The sequence below is a fragment of the Oryzias latipes genome, chromosome 17, assembly GCF_053564925.1.
Source record: "Oryzias latipes strain Hd-rR chromosome 17, Olatipes_Hd-rR_3.1".
Taxonomy (NCBI): Eukaryota; Metazoa; Chordata; class Actinopteri; order Beloniformes; family Adrianichthyidae; genus Oryzias; species Oryzias latipes.
In genome coordinates, this window is record NC_136253.1 from 33495728 (window position 1) to 33501884 (window position 6157).

Consider the following 6157-nt stretch of genomic DNA (forward strand, 5'->3'; position numbering starts at 1 on the left):
CGGATCGCTCTAACAACAGACATAATCTCAGTAGGCCTCTTGGTACAATGAAAGTAAATAAAACAATATTGTATTATTTTATTTTGCAAACAAATATTTAACCATTTATTAGATTTTTACCAAAAAGGCTTTTCTGTGAATGGAATCATTTATTACTACATATCCTTCTCACGCACTGATGAAGACCTCTTAGTGCCCAATATTAGGGCACACGGGGATTTCAAAGGTCACATATTTTGGGATGTCTCTGCAGCCTCAGATGTGGTGAATTCAACTGGAAAAACTCTGCTCCTGTGATGTTTTAGCATGAACAAACCAACAAGAGCAGATTTCCTCCATCACAAAGATCCCACGCAATGCCCAGTTCCAGAGAGGAAAGGGTTAAAATTTCCTCTCCTCTGACGGACCGATGATTGCGCCACGCTCTGATGGCTTCCTGTTGAATAGCCCTGATGAGGATTTGTGGGGGAAAAGTCCAACCTGTTCTTGGAGCGGTGAGCTTCGTTGCTATACATTCTGACGGATTTTTGTCTTACTAGGACAGGCGATCTTGGTTGCCGGCGTCTCTAGAGGGCCTAACTCCGGTTCCTGCTGAACTGAGCCAGTACTTGTTTCAGGTAAAACTGTTATCAGCTCAGTAGGCACTGGAGGTTGAGCCCAAGCAGCAGCACTGCACTGCTTTCACCACAAGAACCTACTGCAAACATGAAATTGTATGGTCAAAATTGTGTAAAATCCTACAAAAACTGCAATTTTGCAATTTCCAGAGCCTCACCCATTCAATTTGGTACCACTGAAAAGCCCTAAATGTTCTTTGTAAACACCCAAAAGTGTTCATTCAGCAGATTCTAAGGTTTAGAAATGGTCAGGAGGTTAAAAGACGTTATAAGACGTTTCAGGACGTCTTCGTTGAATAGTTGCTCACACTTAACTAAAGAGCAACATGAAGCAGTTCAGCATGAATAACATCTCTGAGAGTCAAATGTTCCATCATAACCACAGAATCTCTCTCAGCTTCACTGTTATGCTGAACAAACACAAAATTTGACCTTTAGATAGATAGATAGATAGATAGATAGATAGATAGATAGATAGATAGATAGATAGATAGATAGATAGATAGATAGATAGATAGATAGATAGATAGATAGATAGATAGATAGATAGATAGATAGATAGATAGATAGATAGATAGATAGATAGATAGATAGATAGATAGATAGATAGATAGATAGATAGATAGATAGATAGATAGAGCAGTGCCAGGAGTACTCAGGATAAAAAAAGACATAAAAAAGCAAAATAAGAAAAGACAAATAGCTTTAGAGGCAGGAGTTCATTGGAAATTCACCTCTGAATTGGGGGCGGGACCGTTGGCACGGAGCAAGTCTGCCTCCACTTCCCATCACCCATCTGTTCACATGCTCTCCCACTAGTTTACAGCCCCCCACACCTCCAACCCAACATTAGCGGTGCAACAAAAATGGCGAGCAATATCGGGGCTGTTCAGCCGTACAGTTTAGATCCAGATTCCAGCTCAGACGAGGAAGACAAAGACCTTCATGCATCTATTTGTCTGCAGGTGGATGCATCAGAATGGAGCGGAGCAGGGAGCTTGTGACCCACCCAGCGTGTTTTCTACGACACAAATACGATCTATTTCTATGTGAAAAAGATGGAAATAGAATGCAAAGAATGCTCATAAATGCAGTTAGAACAGCATTTTTTCATCTTCTCCTGATTCACAATGATTCAAATAAATAAATACTTAGAAATGCAAATTTCAGCTTAATGTTCTTTATATATATATATATATATATATATATATATATATATATATATATATATATATATATATATATATATATATATATATATATCCTCCATCATCAGAAAAATGCCAAAAGAACATGTAAAAAACATCCAAAACACCATTTTGATTGGAGTAGGTCTTTGACTTCTTCTGTACATTAGCCGAGCCTCCATAAAAGAGTGTTGGCTTGGCCATACACCACCTGTAGATACTTTTCTGCAGAAAACCTTTAAGTGTTCATGAGAAACTCTCTAGCAACACTTAATAACGCCTGGTGTTTAGAACTGATTCTCTGTTCCCCTGATTACCGTTTATACCTGAGGAAGGGTGCTGTGAAAGCTGATTTCTGTACCTATTAAAACTGGTATGATCCAAAGCCTGTTGAACACCAACACACAAAACATTCAAGTGCACATACACAACACACAAACACAACCTACACAATCAGAGCTTTGCTTTCATGACCACCCAGACAGTAAACGAGCTCAGAGTTCACAATTACATTTGCTACTTATTTTCCTGATGGGACATTTCCTGTAGTTCCTTCCTGCGTGGCCTCGTCCTTCTTCTCCCTGCATCTTCAGCGCCCCCACACCCGCTGCTTTTCCCTTCCCAGACACAATTTCTCCTCTGTCTGCTGGAACAGAAATACAAGAAAGGGTTAAAGCAGACAGAAACCGTATGAGCCGATGTGCATGAAGCCTACAAGAGGAGCCTGTGAAATTGGAGTTAATGGTTTTCTTGGAAAATCTGGTGCAGACCTGTTCATCAAAGCACTTCCACGTCCTCCATCCACGCAGCTGCAGAAGGAGCAAATACAAATCTAAAGCACTATACTTTCCCTGTGTGTCTTTACAATAAACCTCCTTGGTTGCACAGCATTTTCACGTCTGGCCGTAATTCCAAGTTGACCTCTTGCAGCGGCGATGGAAAGGTTTGTGAGGAGCGGAACTTAGCCACTGTGAACACGAGTTTTCACTGAACTGTTCACGGAGCGAGCTAAGCCCTTCACCTCCACCAAACCCACCGGGAGACCACCACCCGTCCCTGCAGATTCACAGCTGCTCGCGTGATCAGAAAAACTGTAAGTTCAGACAAGTTGACGTGAGGAAACGTGGAAACGTTGAGGCGGAATCAACCTTCTCTGATCGTCACAATGGCAGCTTCCCTGCTTGGAGACCCCCACATCTAGTTACCGAAGTACACACTACATTAGCCTAGTCCACAGCTGGAAGTTGGCGGATACCTTTATTATCTGCAACATAACTTTATTTTTTTTTTGCAGAATTTCAAATCCAGTTTTAAATCCTTTTTCAACTGAGCTGAGTTGATCATTTATTAACTAAACAAACACATTTTAGTCAATAATCTGAAAAACAAGTTTCAACTTCAAGTAAAACTGAAATATTGGATCAGAATAATTTAAAAGGAAAACAATAATATAATATTAAAGCTACGAGCTGGCTTGTTTTACCCTCCCCGCCCCCATATTGCGCCCCTTTTATACCTGTTCTCACTAACTGAGGTGCACAGGCCAATTTGCATGTGTCAAATTCATGATAAAAACACTTAAAAAAATCTGTTGGTTTTATTTCCCAACCATTTTAATACTTGGTCACCTGGGGGTGATGAACAGGTTTTTGTAATTTTTAGAAGAGTCAGCAAAAATGAACTTTGTGATTTTCATTACATTAACCGCGCCCCCAGTCCTGATATGTGTACATCGTGTTCCATATTGTTTCGTTAAGTTTAAGGTGACGATTCAAGTGTTACATTTTCATAATATTCTTGTAAAAAATGTGCGAGAAACAGGGAAATGCCACTTATGCAAGCTCGCCATGCTGACGCCGTTCAAAAGCCACAACTTCTATTTCCAACATTTTTTTTCCTTAATAGCTTCCCAATGAGGCTCAAGGAGTTCAGGACCTCTGCGGGACAGAATAAGAAATCATACATGTCAAAAACTGAAAAAAAAGGTTTCTCTTTTTACAGTTTTGCGTCTTTGTTTGGGCACAAAAAAGTGTCCTTAATCGAGGACAGTCAGACAAAGCAGGTGAGAGCCCACACACAGGAAAGAACCACAAACAAAGGTTGGTCTATAACGACAAACTGTACCTAAAACACACACCTAATAGGCCATAGAAACATAAAACAGGACGAGCCAAAACCAAAGACTCTGCCAGAATTCTTTAAATGCACTGTGAATAATTAGCTAAGTGCAGGCAGCTGTGACTGCTCCACACGATCCACAGGTAAGTGGGCGGAGTCAATGCCAGCTTGCACAAACACCCAAGAGAAGGCAGCTTTCATATCCAAGCTGTTCTTTTATGAAGTGATCTTTATGCCAACATTTTGCAAACAAACTTTCTAAGTAGCAAATGAAAATATAATTTTTTTTTTTTTTTTTTTTTACTTAGAAAGTTTTGTTTGCAATGTGTTGGCATAAATATCACTTCACATTCTTTATGGTTGCAAATTCATAATTATCTGATTAAATTTGAGTTGACTGACTCACATCCAGGTCACAGTGTTGTCAAGTAAAACCCCTCAGGTGTACTTCTTCATTTGTTTTACAGAGATAATCCCAAAATGGTGAAATAAGACAGGCAGGTATGAGACGTTCTTCTCCAAAGCTTAACTAAACCTTAAAAAACATTTTTTTTAAAGGCGTTTTCCTTCTGTGGTGTCAAAGGATGGAGTGCAGATGGATCCCCGCTGACATGGACGCCGGGGTAAGGCAGCCTTTTGCTTTTGGAGTTCCAGCTCTAGCTGGTTGGAAATCCCTGGCAATGTGATTTACATGACATCAGAACCAAATCACTCTGCCAGGAATCCCTCCAGCCGGAGCAAACCATTCAACGACCAGCAGACAGACGCAGGGGAGGGAGGGAGATGGCGGACCGCGATAGAAATCAGAAAAAAAACAAAAAACCTGGTTTGTTGAGAAATGGGTGGAGGTGAGGACGGAGCGAGGAAAAGTTCACACTGCGGGTGTCTGTTTGAGAACACATCAGCATGACAGAATGCATTTATCCCTTCATCACCATTTAATTATGGGATAGACGCACTTTCAAACGTGAGCGCCCAACGTGTCATCTTTTTGTGGCGAGCAACGCAGACGGTTGATGGACTTCTCTTTCACTGACACACCTGAGTAAACAGAGCATTACTGCAAACCTATGGGCTCAGAACGAATCTATAGGCTACAGTTCAGGGACTTTGCACGTGCTCATTAGATCGTGCACGTGTAATCCATCAAGCTTGTGTCCTGGCTTTGAAACTGTGCAGGCCTGTGTTGGTTCAGTTGTCAAACTATAGCCTGAAGCTCATTTTGGTCTCAGACAGAGGCAGATGGAGACGTTTTACCCAGTTTAACGACAATGCGGCGTTATCCAGGTTATGCATCAGTTTGAGCTTCTGCACAAAGTTTCAATAAACCAAATAATCCTCTTAGTTAAGCTAAACATACAGCGCAAAACAATTACACAAAGTAGGAGAGATGGAATTGTTTATGCTTATGAGTTGTCTACTGTTGGGACAAATGTGATACATTCATTCACCCCAACTGATTTGAATGGCAACCACAAAGGGACATTTCTCCCATCAATTAAATCTATTGTTTTGCTACAACTCAGTAAAGTCAAATCTCCAGAATGTTCAAATACAACAACGGAGTATTAGGTCCATCAAGATAAAAATGAGAATAAAGTCGTGAAGTATTGAAAAATAACTACATTTAAGAGAATACAGTTATGTAGTTTCCCTTTCGGCTTTTCCCATCAGGGGTCGCCACAGCGAACGAGTCGCATGGTAAACTTGGCAATGTTTTACGCCGGATGCCCTTCCTGACGCAATCCTCTCAAAGCAACCGGGCTTGGGACCGGCACAGAAGTAGAGAAGGGAACAGGGAGCAGCCCGGAGTCGAACCCTGGTTTCACGGACGGAAGGCGCCGCAAACCAGCACGAGCTAAACCGGCTCCCTTAAGAGAATACAGTTATATTTAAAAAAAAAAAAGAGAGAATAGAGTCATAACATTTTAAAAGAAAAAGTAACACAATGAAAAAAAATTGCAACAATTTAGGAGTCATCAATTTATAATTTTAAAAGTCACAATTTTACATGGAAATTGTCTTTTTTTTTTAAATGAAAAGTCTTTATAAAATTTATTAGCAAAGACAATTGAACATGTTTGATTTATGTTACAGACCATTCAGTGGATATTCCACTGTTCAAGAATCTCATTGAATTTTTAACTTTTTTTTTTTTGTAAATGTACCATTTTATTTTGATGAAACTACAATTTTATAAAAAAAAAAACATGATTTTTTTTCTTCATAAAATGT

At 40.0% G+C, this 6157-nt stretch overlaps 3 non-coding genes across 3 annotated transcripts; all 3 read right to left on the bottom strand.

Moving 5' to 3' along the window:
* Positions 1-562: 562 nt before the first annotated feature.
* Positions 563-669, bottom strand: mir24b (microRNA mir-24b). Its single transcript, NR_107190.1, has one exon. It is a non-coding gene; the product is annotated as a microRNA mir-24b (primary transcript).
* A 2076-nt stretch (positions 670-2745) lies between these two features.
* Positions 2746-2838, bottom strand: mir27a (microRNA mir-27a). Its single transcript, NR_107191.1, has one exon. It is a non-coding gene; the product is annotated as a microRNA mir-27a (primary transcript).
* Positions 2839-4568: 1730 nt separating this feature from the next.
* Positions 4569-4666, bottom strand: mir23a-2 (microRNA mir-23a-2). Its single transcript, NR_107192.1, has one exon. It is a non-coding gene; the product is annotated as a microRNA mir-23a-2 (primary transcript).
* Between the last annotated feature and the right edge of the window lie 1491 nt (positions 4667-6157).